Source organism: Monodon monoceros, unplaced genomic scaffold (genome assembly GCF_005190385.1).
Source record: "Monodon monoceros isolate NGI ecotype Baffin Bay Population unplaced genomic scaffold, NGI_Narwhal_1 Super_Scaffold_7, whole genome shotgun sequence".
Taxonomy (NCBI): Eukaryota; Metazoa; Chordata; class Mammalia; order Artiodactyla; family Monodontidae; genus Monodon; species Monodon monoceros.
Genome location: NW_021703784.1, coordinates 23,203,031 through 23,218,193, shown reverse-complemented (window position 1 = coordinate 23,218,193; position 15,163 = coordinate 23,203,031). Strand labels below are relative to the sequence as shown.

Here is a 15,163-nt window from a genome sequence, read left to right as displayed (position 1 = left end):
ACAGTAAATATGTTTCTCCACCCTTCCCTTATTTTCGTTTTAATTTTGTATGCCTTATTCTTGATCATTTCTTTGGAGAGAATTGAATGAAAAATGAACCTGAACTCTTACTCCTTATACAATTCTTTATACAATATTGTGACAAGAGTCACAATAGGAAATATTAAATTTTGAACTATGAAACTTGGATAGGTGTTTTTAAAAATTAATTAATTATTATTTTTGGCTGTGTTGGATCTTCATTGCTGTGTGCGGCTTTCTCTAGTTGAAGAGAGCGTGGACTTCTCATTGCAGTGGCTTCTCTTGCTGTGGAGCACGGGCTCTAGAGCACATGGGCTTCAGTAGATGTGGCGCGTGGGCTCTAGAGCGCAGGCTCAGTAGTTGTGGCTCACGGGCCTAGTTGCTCCACCGCATGTGGGGTCTTCCCAGACCAGGGCTCGAACCCGTGTCCCCTGCATTGGCAGGCGGATTCTTAACCACTGTGCCACCAGGGAAGCCCTGGATAGGTGTTTTTTAAAGTAACTAAATAAAAACTTTAAAAGTAGCAAACATACTTACTGAGTACTTTATGTATTAGGCATTTTCTAAACATTATCTCATTTGGTCCTTGAATAACCCTGTAGGTAGGTACTCTATCATTATACAAGTAAGAGGAAAATAACGGAGATACAGAGATAATAAAATAGTGAGGTGCACAATTAATTATTGGCAAAGTCGGAGTTTGAATCTAGGTATTCTCAGTCTAATATTCGTATCTTGACCAGTAATCTGTTTTTTTGAAGTCTGATTTAGGTTTTCTCTTACGTTTTCTTCTGGACTTTTTATAGTTTTAGCACTTGAGTTTAGGGCTAGTGTTCATTTCAATTTAATTTTTGTGTACGGTATGAGGTAAGGGTTGAGGTTCCAATGCCTCCCTCCCCCCATGTGGATGTCCAGTTGAACCAGTACTGTTTTCTGAAATTACTGTCCTTTTTCCATTCTAGTTACCTTGACTCTTTGTTGACCATGTACGTTTAGGTCTCTGTGTTGACTCTCTTGGTTTTATACAGTTACCGTTTCATAAATAACACCGGTGTCAATTAGTATAGCTTTATGGTAAATCTCAAGTCAGATAGTGTTAGTCTTCCAACTTGATATTTTAAAAAATTTTGAGCATTTTTAGACCATTGCATTTCCATGTAAGTTTTTGAATCAGCTAGTTAATATTTATAGAAAGTCTTTTCATATTTTCATTGAGATTGCATTGAATCTATAAATCTGTTCGGGGAGAATTAACAATATTGACTCTTCTGATTCAATATATGACATATCTTTCCATTTATCTAGGTCTTCTTTAATATCTTTTAGCATTTTTTAATAATTTTAAGCATGTACGTCTTACCACATGTTTTGTTAGATCCATCACTTACTATTTTATAGTTTTCAATGCTATTATAAATACTTCAAAAAATTCAGTTTCTCATTTTTTGTTGCTAGAATATAGAAGTACAGTTTTTGCATACCAGTCATTCTAAACTGTCCTGTTAAGTTCTTGTGGCTGTTTTTTGAGATTCTTTGGAGTTTTCTTTGGATCTTCTCTGTAGCTGGTCATGGTATTTGTGAATAAAGATAGTTTCATTTCTTCCTTTCCAATCTGTGTGTCTTTTATTTCATTTTCTTACTTGATTACACTGTATGTTGAACAGCAGTAGTGAGAATGGACATCATTGTCTTGTTCCTGTCTTAGGGAGGGGAAACATTCAGTCCTTTACCATTACATCTGATGTTAGCTGTAGGTTTTTTGTAAATGCTTTTAACGGGTTGAGGAAGTTCATTCTATTTCTGGCTGGTTTAGTGTTTTTATCAGAAATGGATGGTGAATTTTGTCAGATGCTGTTTCTGCACCTATTAGGGTGAACATAGAGTTGTTGTTATTTATTCTGTCAGCACATTGATTTTTCTAATGTTGAACCAACCTTAAATTCCTATGATAAACCTCACTCATTCGTGATGTGCTTTCCTGTATCTATTACAGGACTCTATTTGCTAATATTTTGTTAAGGGTCTTTGCTTCTGTGTTCATAAGGGATATTGGTTTGTAGTTTTCCTGTAATGACTTTGAGGACATGACACGTTTTAAAAGCTTTAGATACATTTTGCCAAACTGTCCTGCAGAGAGGTCATATTGATCATTGTCCCACTGGCTTTATGTCCGTGCCCATTTACTAACACCAACACTGAATATCCACATGTTTTTACTGTTTTGAAACAAACAGTTAGTGAGAAATTCAAACTTACTATTTCAATTTATTTTTCCTTGATTCTGTTATTGAACATTATTCATTTATTTATCCATTGTATAATTTCTGTGTGTGTATTGCTTGTTTTCCTCTCTCTTTTTTTCTCTTACGATATTGGTCTCTTTCCTGTTGATTAGCAAGATGTCCTTAAACTTTAATTACTATTCCTGGCTTTTAATTATTTTATACCTCCCACCACATTTTTTGCCTGCCTTCCTTACTAGATTTTGAATTTCCTGAAATTATTGTCTTACTGACCAGTGTGTGTTCACGGCTTGTTACAGTGTCTAGGACCTAGTGCAGATTTCACAAATGTTTCATGAATGAATAAGTGAATCACTCATATCTTCTTTCAGTTTGATAGTTTTATTTGCTGTGAATTATGTAGAATTCATATATGTAGAGTATATTCTTTGAAATCTATATTTTGAAACTGAGTATGATTTGCCTGATTGACTTACAGTAATTCAAAAGGTATTGTTGAATTTTCTATAAACATGAGCAGAAATGACTTATTTGACTTGAATGATATAGCTGTGCAGGCCAAGCTTTGTAATTTAGATAGTAAATAAAAATATCTAATAGCAATGATAACTACTGTTATCATTGTTAACATATCACTGTTATTCTGTTAACTAAGAATATGTTTGCATAGCATAGTATAAAAAGCTCTATCTTGAAAATACCTCCTTTTTTTTTTTTTTTAGCCATAACAAATGGGAAATATTATAGTGTTTGTGTCAAATGTGAGGGAACTTTTGGGGCAGTTACAGGATTTTTAAGAAGCCAATAAAGAAATGTTTTTCTGTATCTTCCTGCACATTTCCTAGTACTATACACAAAAAGTAGAGTTAAAATTATTGGCTCTTTAGCTGAAATAGAAATAGAAAGGCTTGTCAACTTTACCTGTTATTTGGCTTTGAATTTTCAAAATCAATACTTATTTGTACTCAGATTATCATTTTTTTTTTGTTGTTGTTGTTCTTTATCATGTTTTGAAGGCATTTGGTTTTGAGTGTGATTTTGTATCCACAATCTCAACTTGACTTTCCTATTTAGCCTTTGTTTTGGCACTTTATATTTTCGTATTGCATTGCAGCCATCACTCACTGGAAGCTGCTTTTTTCTTTTATTACCTGTTTTTAAGGATAGACCTGATAAAGTAAAGAAAACCAAACAAACCTTACACAAAATGGGAAATAATACTATCATTTACATATATAAATGAATCTATTCTTCTTAAGATTAAGTATTGGGTTCGCCGAAAATTTCGTTAGGGTTTTTCCGCAACGAACTTTTTTGGCCAACCCAAAACTTTTTCAGACACTGCTGCCTTTGTTCAAATAGTTTTGTTGCTCCTGTTTTAGAATTTTCTTTAGGGACAGCATACCAGGCATGCAAGGGAAGTGGTTTCATTACCTCTATCACAGGCTGTTCTCTTTGTCTTGTTATCTTTTTCCTCATTTCTTGCTCCCTTGGAGCAGGTGTAGAACTCAATTGAGACTTGGAGTCAGTGGGAACACATTGGATTACAGATTACATGGAATTTGTTTATCATATCATTAATAAAATAATATATTTTTTGGTATTTTACCATATACCAGTGCTTTCCTTGCAAGTATTCATTTTATCCTCATGACAGGAAAGGCAGATGCTATTATTTAAAATTTCAGAGACTTTTAAGTGACTTTTCCAAGGTTACAGTGGTGGAGTTAGTACTACAATCTATCCCTGATGTCAGATCACATTCTCTTTCTCATTTATTCTGTGGCCTACCGTCATTTGTGTGTGGTTTACTTTCTGTAAATGGGTAGTGCCAGTGTAATTGACAGCACTGTAGATAATTTTGGGCAACCCATTGTGTGCAGACACTTTGAATACAGAATTGATAAGTTTACCTCTTTAGACTTGGGTATAAATGGAGAAGAGAGGTACTGAGTGCCAGGAGCAAGTGATATCTTCTGGAAGACTGCCCTGTCACAGTTCTTTTCCATTTGACAGGTTCAAGGCATTGACAGAGAAACAGATCTCCTTAGCGTTGGAGAGGGAGTCATGAGTGATGGAGCCATGAAAGAAATGGGCGGGAGAGAGCACACTTGGGCTGATTAGGCACTACAGTAGTAAGAGAAGTTTGGTTGACCTCCCACATAGGGAAGGGACTTTTATTTTTTTTAATTTATTTATTTTTTGGGGGGACTTTTATTTTGCCTTGCTTTCTTGGCTGTTGGGTGTCTAGAAAGTTAGCTTCCAGAGAGACAGTGTTAGAGAAGAGCGTGAATATATAATTAAAATGTTGAAATTGAGAATGATTTTAAAACATGTTCTTGGGCTTCCCTGGTGGCGCAGTGGTTGAGAGTCTGCCTGCAGATGCAGGGGACATGGGTTCGTGCCCCGGTCCGGGAGGATCCCACGTGCCGCGGAGCGGCTGGGCCCGTGGGCCATGGCCGCTGAGCCTGTGTGTCCGGAGCCTGTGCTCTGCAACAGGAGAGGCCACAACAGTGAGAGGCCTGCGTACTGCAAAAAAACAAAAACAAACAAAAAAAATGTTCTTAAATATGAGAATGAAATCTCTAAGGAAATACTTTTCTCTCTCATATTTTACAGTTGTTTAGAAAAGAGACTGATAGGTGGATTCCATTTTAGCTCAGCAAGTGTCCTTTTAAAGCTTTCTCAACAGTAAACATACATCAGTCTTAGTTAAGATTTGAATGATACTCATAAATTATTCTTTGTCCTTAGAGCTGAATCTATATTCTGTTTACATTTTAATTTTATATTTTGGCACAAAATTCTTAGTAAGTGTTTTAGGAACTCACTGGTGGTGGTAAAACATAGGTTAGCTAATTTTATTATTAAATTGTTGCTTATGAGTATTCTCTTATAAATATATTAGAAGTTCTTCATCAAGAATCCGATATTTGGGAGCTGGGATTTTTCTGCCTCTTGTCTCCTCTCCTTTTCCCTTTCACTCCCTTCTTGCTTTCATTTTTTTCTCCTCACAGCAGTGATTACTGAGTGCCTACAAGGTGTCAGGGGCTGTGCTAGGTTCTTAGTAAGTTTCAGAGCCTTATACTTTAGTTAACATAGCAGACTATTAAACCAAAATTTCAGTACATAATCTTAGATTTCTGTTCATTTATTGATTCTTGAAACCAAATGTTTTAAAGTGTTAACATTGGCACCACAGTAGAGTAGACATCCTGAGAGAAGTTGAGCCTTAAAGAATGAATATGAGTTAATAGGAAGGGGAATAAGCATTCTAAGCAGAGAGTACAGAATGAGCAAAACCATGGCCACAAGAAAGTGTGTGTTTAGTGTGGGAGCTATTTCTGGTATGATGTTTAGCTTCAGTAGTTAGCCTTTCTGAGGCTTAGTGTCCATCTCTCTAAAGTTACTACCTGGCAGAGTTATTGTGATGCTTAGAGATAGAAAGCAACCAGCACAGTTTGTGTATGTAGAAGGAACATGGTTAAAATTAGCTGTTATTTCTACTTGATGAAGTATAATAGGAACATACAGGTAAAGGGTTGATAGAACTTTGCCAGTGCAATGGCTAGGCAGTGTCCAAGGTAGTGCTGAAAAATAAAGGCTTTTTCTGAATCAGGTCGCATTGTAGAGAGAAAAAGTGATGTATTTTATTTATTCCAGACGTAGTATCAGGAAACAAGACTACTTTTTGATTTTAGCATAGTTGATAGAGCAGTTTTCACATTTTCAGTGTCCTGCATTGATCTGGAGAGTGCTAAGGCCTACACTGATACCACAGGTCAGGTGATGTCATAGCCAGGTATTTAAGGAGAACTTATAATTTGGTATAATCAGACCATAACTAGGCAAGCACAGTACCCTGTGGAAATAAATCAATTGGTTATAAATAAAACTAAAAATGATGTTAGTAGTAGATATTTAATGTGGAGTCATTAAATGAAATTCATTATTATATGAATATTTTTCTGGGTGGAGTTCTCTGTCCAATTAACTGGCAATATTCTTGTGGATATTAATACTATGCAGTATACCTCTAGAAGATATTATATAGAAGATACTAGGTTATAGATATTGTTTATATGTTTAAGACTTGATTTAAAAATGGACATTAGACCATTGACAAAGGAATGGATAAAGAAGATGTGGTACATATATACAATGGAATATTACTTAGCCATAAAAAAGAATGAAATAATGCCATTTGCAGCAACATGGATGGACCTAGAGATTGTCATACTGAGTGAAGTAAGTCAGACAGAGAAAGACAAATATCATACAGTATTGCTTATACGTGGAATATAAAAAAACTGGTACAAATGAACTTATTTACAAAACAGAAATAGAGTCACAGATGTAGTAATCTTATGGTTCCCAGCAGGGGAAGGGAAGGAGGGATAAACTGGGAGATTGGGATTGACATATACACACTACTGTATATAAAATAGATAACTAATAAGGACCTACTGTATAGCACAGGGAACTCTACTCAAAACTCTGTAATGACCTATATGGGAAAAGAATCTAAAAAGAGTGGGTATATGTATATATATAGCTGATTCACTGTGCTGTACAGCAGAAACTAATATAACATTGTAAATCAGCTGTACTTCAATAAAAATTAAAAAAAATGGCATTAGAGAAAGTAATGCCCTTGTTTGGGGAGTGATTGGGCATGCTGATGAGCTGCTTTAGGAGAGTGCTGATTTAACTGTTTTTTTAGCCCCATAATTATTTAATTTAAAAATGGGAATGAACCATGTTAACTTATTTCCAGAAATTTCTTGCAGACAACTATGTTTTTTTGTAGAAGAAGATCAGGAAATGATGAACATCTTTTGGTTTTCTATAATCTGCCATGCCTTTGAGTATTGCATCTCGTTGCTTAAACTCTCCACAACCTTGCACAGTATTATCCCCATTTTGTGGGTTAAGAAACAGAGGCTTTGAAAAGTTCTGTTGCTTGCCTAATGTCCCACCACCGTTGGTGAAGTGGCAGAACTGGAATTTGTTGTGCCCAGGCTCATCGATTCTTTTGACTGTGCTTCTTTCGATTCCTGTCATTTCTACATTTTAGCAGTTCTTCTTTACTTTAGTGCTCTTTACTTTTAGTGTTCCTCTTTACTTCCCACTAGCACTACCACTGTTCTGTCCCACACCGTTTTCACCTCAGACTTGGCTTGTGGGATAAGCCTCGTAATTGGTCCCAAATGTTGTTCTTCTGAGTCATCTTCCTGTGAACCTCTCTCAGATCTATTTTTTTCATGTGGTTGACCTTCCATGCCTCCCTTCATTTCATCCTTTTCAGTTGGGCTTTGTAAGCTAGCCCCTTCCCTGTTAAACTACTAGTCCGGTGCATTCTTCCCAGTGTGAGTTTCCACTTACATGGAAGGGATTCCTTCCCAGGATATTCTCACCACTCCAGCCTTTCACATCTTATCTTTCAAGATTCAGGGCTGAGCTTGCCTCTTCCTTGAAGTCTTTCTTTACTTACTTATTCAACTGACCTCCGGATTCCAATTGTCTATTTTGCTAGTACTTTTCTTTTTGGCTCTTCATAATATACCTATTTGAATGTCTTAATTTCCATTTCTCTTGGTGATTCCTGAGATTGTCATAACCTTTGTATGCAAGGGTCTTATATATTGCTGTTGAATTAAACAGAAGGGAAAACTCTTTAAAATAAAACCTAGGAGTCAAGAAACTTTATTCTCAATTTTTTGGTACCATGAAGTGGAACACAATCTTAAATGTTGAGTAGCTCAAATAGAGTTGGTATATATGTTCTTTTGTCTTCTTACAGGTGCTTTTATTTTATTTTATTTTATTTTTGCATCCTGTGCTTAATTCTTGTAGGCTTCATTCTAATTCAAAAGGAATAGTTACTGTGTGACTTGAAGCTTAAATGTACATACTGAGTTGCTATATATATGTATATATATATTTTTCTCCCCTATTTGAGTTTTGTATGCAAATGATTTCCTAAGGATGTAAATTGTCAGTGGAAAGCTAAAAGTTTTTGGCTTGATGTTTATTCTTTCACATGCTGCATCATTATTGTATCAAAAATATTTCAACTTGTTTCTCTTCATTTCCTAGTTTTATACATATTGAATATTTAAAGGAACTGCTGACTAGTACTGGATTTTCTCATGACCTACTTTTATAGCCTAAATTTCAGGAACTACATTTATCAGGGCATGCTTATCTTCATTTTAAGCTAAAGTGGAGGTAATGACAGAAATTTGAAATAGGACAGGCTATTCTTGAAGAGGGTCATATAAGTTGCCCTTGAACTTGACTGTTAGGATAATCAGAAATAAGGAGCTTTTCAAAGTCATCAACAGGTGCTTGTGTACGTGTGTGTGTGTGTGTGTATGTGTGTGTGTGTATATATATATATATATATATATAAAACAAATATAACTATAGAGAATTTAGACTAATATGCCAGGTTTTCTGCTTATGAACAGATTAGTTCCAGTATGCTCTTTGTGAGATCCTTTGTTCTTGAGTCTAAGCCATCAGTATATGTATATTTACCTAAAGCTTTTTAATGGGAGGACTGTCTTTGTGGTGACACTGGATTTAACTGTTCAAGTTTCTTTCCAACTCTTAAATTTTTCCAAATGTATTTCACTTTTGACTTTGTTCTTTTCAGTGTATGTTTTTGAAACACAGCTTCAAAAATCCATGCTGTGTCTTGAGTCCAAGGCAGCAGTTAAAGCTAGTGCCATCTGGTGGTGACAGGCAGAGTTAAATCACATTTGCTTTGATGTGAAGCTTTGTTTCTATCATGAAAGTTTCTATTTTAGGTGAAATGAAGGCTTGTTAAATGAAGCATTAATGAGATAAAAAAAAAATTCACTCCTTCAGCAAATATTTACTGCATACCTGCCATGTGCCAGGCATTGAAACATCACCATTCCCTCTCCTCATGGAGTGTTATGTTCTAGTGAAGGGAGATGGACAAAAACTATAAACATGTGCTGTGGGAAAAATGAAGCATGGTAAGGGGGTGGGGTGTAGCATTTCAAATAGTTGGATGGTGAGAGGCACCTCCCTGAGAGTGTGTAAGGCACTCTTCTGCTATTGCTAGATTAAGACCTTTAGATGTTTTAAGCATTTAAGATTATGGTGCTTCCTCTGCCCATATGTAATTTGAAACAAAAAGAGTACTACATTTTAAAACAGAGTCCTCAAGTTATTATTTTTTCCATGATGACTACTTCATTGCTTTTGTTGAAATATGTTATTTCAGAAACATTTTTTCTTAAAATACTCCAGTTTTGCTGGTGCCCTGAGCATGTGTTGTGAATAGCCAGTTGGTTATTTGCACTTGAAAGCTAGGCCTGGTAGGGGAATGGAAAGAGAATTCAGACCCTCTTGGGAGCAGGCGCTAGCAAGTAAATTGGTCAGAGCAATGGCACTTCAGTGAAGTTCAGTGGGAACAGGGATGCCTGTATATTAAGAAAGGCCTATTTTTCAGTAAAAGTAAAGTCTAAGCATAAATTACATACTTACAAAATAAGTATAAGATTAGCATAGTGATTTCATGATGGTTTAAAATTTTAAAGTCTTTAGGGCAGTGCTTCTCAAGCTATGTTTGCTGAAGGGCTAGCTTTTTAATTTCCAATTCATCACACAACAATAATGTTATAAAATAGATTAAAGAAAAATTACTAAAAAAGTAAAATGAATGTTTTCTTGGCTCTTTTCTTTCTCTACCTTTTTTGCTGCCTTCTCTTTCTCTCTCTGGGTTAGATGATTATTTTCTCTTTTACTATTTGATCAAAAGCCTCTTTCTGTATTCTTTTTTTTTGTTTCTCCCCATTTCTTCTGTTTGTGTGGCCATAATAGTATACAGTGTTGTGGGATGTTTGTGTCTGTGTAATGAATGATGTTTAATGAATGGAACATACTGTTTGTCATTTAGAAAACTGTGTAGTTTTAACCTTTCCATGCCTTTTGGGTTATTTTTGATGAATGGGATTTGGCCCTGTAAGGGATACCACCACAGTTGGGATATGAGTGTTCCTTGGCCCTTTTTGGTATTAGTTCCTTGTTTAAGTTGTGTACTTTAAACAAGGAAAGATTAAGAGGGAGAAATGATTGGTAAATGGGCCTTTGGTAGGCACATTGACTATACAGAGAAATGTGTAGTAAGATGTATCTCCTTGAGAGCAGGTAATAAAATTTATTTATTTTTTGGCTGTGTCAGGTCGTATTTGTGGCGTGTGGGCTCTTCGTTGCTGTGCACTGGCTTCTCTCTAGTTGTGGTGCATGGGCTGCAGAGCGCGTGGGCTCTGTATTTGCAGCATTCGGGCTCTATAGTTGTGGTGCGCGGGCTTAGTTGCCTCTTGGCACGTGAGATCTTAGTTCCCTTACCAGGGATCCAACTGGCGTCCACTGCATTGCAAGATGGATTCTCAACCACTGGACCACCAGGGAAATCCCAGCACTTCTTGCTTATAGCTGCATTCTCTGCAGCATCTTTTACATGGTAGACACTGAATGCTTGTTTCTAGTGTGGGGTCATTTTCTTTCAATGAGCCTCTCCTGTGGCATTCATTGACAGCACTTTCATCCTTAGTATCAAAATAAAAGAAAACAATAGTGTAGCTCTTCCTAAACAAACCATAATTAGAAACATCTACGATGAAGTTTTAATAAACTGAATTTAAAAAATTTTGTTTATTTTTCAAGCTGGGAGTGTTTTGCCATAGAATAAAAAATTTATCTCTCTTAAGCAAGAGGCAGACCATCAGTCTCTGGACATTTTCTCCTCAAGAACGCTGTTGCTGTTTTTGGTTTTTTTTCCTTTCTTTTCTTCTTTTAGCTTGCTTGCTGGCTGTTAGAATAGAGGTGACAGACAGACCTGATATACTGTTGGGCAGAGAATCTGCTGGTTTTTATTTGGCATAATAAATGATTGAAAACAGAGTGATATTATGTTACAGTCCTAATAAAGCCAATACAGTGGTGATTCTTACAGTGCATTAATTTTAAGCTCTAGAAACAAGTGCCTTACTGTACTGGGCACTGTAAATGTCCCTGCAATATATGAAGAAAATCCTAAGCATTTGGCAAATGTGATAGAAGTCACATATTGCAACTTTTCTGATAGCACATAAAGGATGCATCTCATATTTTCAGGGGTAATCGCTCTTGATAAAATTTTCTTACTGTTGGTCTGTTCCCTCCCCACCCCTCACATTGGTGGAATAAGCGAATCAATTAATTTCTCAGTGGCAGTCAATATAGAGCCTACCTCCAAATAATAATTCCTACCTAAGTTTGTTTTCTAAATTAAAATGGCATATTTCCCATTATTTCTTTTGTGTGATCACAATTAGAATAATTCTTCCATCTGCACGCATTTTCATGTCTGCTGGTTTATGTCATAGGAAGCAACAGAGCAGAGGAATGCTTTCTTCCTTGCTGTGATACCTAATTTTGGAGATATACTAATTTCAGAATGTTTGTTGTAGGAAATGGTTGCATATTCCAGAAACAGTAAGAACTTGCTGAATAATGTTCTCTCCTGTGGTTTGGTTCAGCACTGTTTTTTTTTGCATTTTTTGATCTATCTGTACTGTTTTTCCTATCTGCTGACATTCCATAAAGTAGAAATTTACAAATCAAAGAGTAGGTAAATTTCTATTAGGTTCTCTATCTCTACTCCCCACCCAAATCTTCTGAGACAACTTTTTTTTTTTTTAAGAAATCTGAAAAGCTGGCTTTTAGTGAATCTTATTTTCTCCTTACTATTTTCCATTAAGTGTTTTTAGGTTGACTCAATTTCAAGCATACTTAGTAGTACATGTTTTAATAGCTATTGGACAATTTTATTTAATAACTTGAACAAAGTAGTGGTGTTCAGTGGGTGTTTTTAGAAATAATAGTCTATTTCTAACTCTCCCCCTTCACATATTGCCCAAGAATATGGCATCAGTGTCCTGGAGGCTACCTACATATCTAATTTCCAGCCTGTCTGCTAACACCAGCTTAGCTAAACAGATTTATAATGGATTTGTAGTTACAGGATTAGATGTGGTATACTGGGTTACTCTTCCTCTCTTCCTTTCCCCATCTCCCATTAACTAGCTCTGTTCTGTGGTGGAAATTGCAGGTTAATTTGGCTTTTCTTATTCTTTTACTGAAAAGAGAAAAATTATTTCTAGGTTTCAAGAACCATGAAGAGTCTGAGATTCTACTCTACTTGCCATAAGTTAGCCTGCCATATTTTGATATATGTTGCTAGACAACTCATGGGACAGCAGGCTGCATGAGCTTCAAGTTTGCATTGGTTCCCCTGCCTCTGAAGTTCCACAGGGGCCATGCGGAGGTATCCCCAGGTTGGAGCTGTCCACAGGGTAGGTTTGTGTCAGAGCTAGGAAGAAGACTGCTAGCAAACCTGCCCAGCCTTCACCCAGAGGGATGTTGTCTCTATTAACCTGGTCAGGAGGAAGTCTGTTAATTGCCCCCAGGGGAGATACTGTCTCTGTCTTCTAAGGCTGTATGCTATGTTGACATCCTTGAAAGATGATCTGGAAGAGTAACTGATTAAAATGTGCAGAAACATGAGAGACCCATAGATGATTATCTCTCAGTGCTTGGTAGCAGCAGAGTCAGAGCTGTTTCCTTCTGGTTCTGTTTTGGTCTGTTTCTCCCAAATCAGAATGTAGAAAAACTAGTTTAAATGATCAACATGAATTTCAGAGACACAGATTCCTCCATGTGAGAACTGTTGTTTTTATTTGATAAGGCCTAAAATAGTGGGTAGTTACCTTTGCTGGGACCAAGTCAGGTGCTCCAAAGTGTGCGTCCGGAGTAACCTGTCCTCATGTTCTCATAGCACTGAGCACGCTGCACTGTCATATTGTTTGTTTTTCCCACCGTATGATGTACCTTTACGGAGGCAGGGAATATATATTAATTCATTTTTGTGTCTTTATATCTGTCAGGGTTGCCTATCGTAATAGGTTTTTAGTAGCTGTTTGTTGAATGAAAAGAATGAATAAATAAATAAACAAGTAGAGTCTTTTAAATTCAAATCTGGTTAATCTTTTGTCTGTTTAATCAGATTTCTTACCCCAATTTGAGACTGTACCATTTGATAGAAAAATGTACTGGGAACACAAGGGGGTCAGAAAATATTTGTTGCCTGAATGGGTTAATCTTAGGTAGGACCCTTGTGTTGGATTAGAAAAGCTGGGTTAGGTAGAGAGTAAATACCTTGTGTGAAATCTTTCTTAAGCCTGACTTTAATTCATCCATATCCTTTTCTTTGCGTATTGGTTATTTTGATCTCTAGGACCTGTTTTCTTGCTGTGTTCCTCTGTTGTTCTAGAGAAAATAAAAATTTAAGTGATATTTTGGCTATTTCCCTTTTTCTAAAGATGGTTGAGAAAATAATTTAGAAAAACTAACTTATGTTGAACAGCCAGTAATTTTATTTTATAGTGAGTTTACTTGTAGAGATTAGTTTGATCCTAATGCTGTCCATCAGTGGGTTGTTTTAGGTCTAGATGGGTATATACTTTTGAGCAGAGTGTGTATTTAAATCACTATTTCCAGGAGAGTTTGCAAGACTCTTTCCCGCCATTGTGTACTTCTTCAGCCTAGACTTAACCTTAGCAGAGGCAGGTGGAGGCAGGCTTCCTGTTTCTCAGTGCTGGCACAGACGCTCCTCCATTTGCAGCACCACTTGAGTCCTGGTGTCCCCACACTTAAGAAGCTTGGAGAAGCAATTTAAGAACTACTAGGCAGTACTGGTGCTGTCTCTTTTGAGACATGAGTAAGCACAGTAATCAAAATTGCTTAGTTATTTTAAACCAGAAATGACAGAATTGTTTTGGCAGGTCTGTGTGTTCACATCTGTGTTAGGTTTATATGTTCCTGCAAAAAGTGTATTTAGCAGTATAAAGGAGAATAATGATTCATAAGCTTTTTCAAATTCAGATCTACAATTCATTTATACTTAATTATATCCTCATTAATATCATTTTGAATGGCTTTATATAGTTTTCTAGGAATTCCTCAGATTAGAAGTTGAGGGAAAGAGTGGTTTCATTGCAGCTGGGGAAGCATTTTTCCAGTAGTGTCCATGTGTATTGAGTTGCACATATTGTGTGAAATGTAGAGCCTTAGCATGTGCCAAGAAACAATTATTTAATGAGGCTCTATTTATGTTTCTGGTTTTCTCAGGTTGAAAGACCCTTAGAACACCAGCTTCTGTCTTATTCTGTTGAGGTCTCTGTAAAAACACCCATAGCCACTTCAGGGACTTATTTATTCCTACTTTCACTGAAATAATTCATAGTTCCCAAACCCAAAAGTCTATTGAAAGAATAAAAGTACTGAACCTTTAGGGATAGTGGGTTAGTCTGAGCATTTGGGATTGTTTGTGTCAGTTGGCCTTAAATATCTTCTGCCACAGTTTACCCCTGTAGTTAATCAAGTGTGTGTTTGTTTTACTCACTTAATGTGGACATGTTATTGTACCAAATATGAAACAATTAAACTTGTCAGCTCTCAGGAAAGTTAGAGTTGAGGATATAGGACGTTTATGTGGAAATGTTATATGAAAAAACAATATAAGATAGCTATGTAAAAAGGTTAATGTAAAATATTTACCTAAATAAAATGTTTTGAATTTGGGCTAGAGTCTTAGAGATCTTTCTGAGTAGGTGGGACTTGATTTTGCTAAAGGCTGTGTTGGATCTGATAGGTGGAGAAAGAGGGAAAGGGTATGAGCAGAGTTGGGGGCAGTAGTTTGGGTCATTAGTTTTGGAAGAGTAGAAGAGCTTTGCAGGAACCATGAGGCAAGTAAAGAGTGATTCTATTTATATATGTTCTTGTATTATCCAAGTTCACTACTATGACCACTACTGCAG

General features: G+C 36.3%; 1 protein-coding gene across 3 annotated transcripts in view; it reads left to right on the top strand.

Annotated features, from left to right (window-relative positions):
• Positions 1-15,163, top strand: part of DDX10 (DEAD-box helicase 10) — a 287,054-nt gene that overhangs the window by 56,847 nt on the left and 215,044 nt on the right. The gene's annotated exons all lie outside the window — the stretch shown is intronic.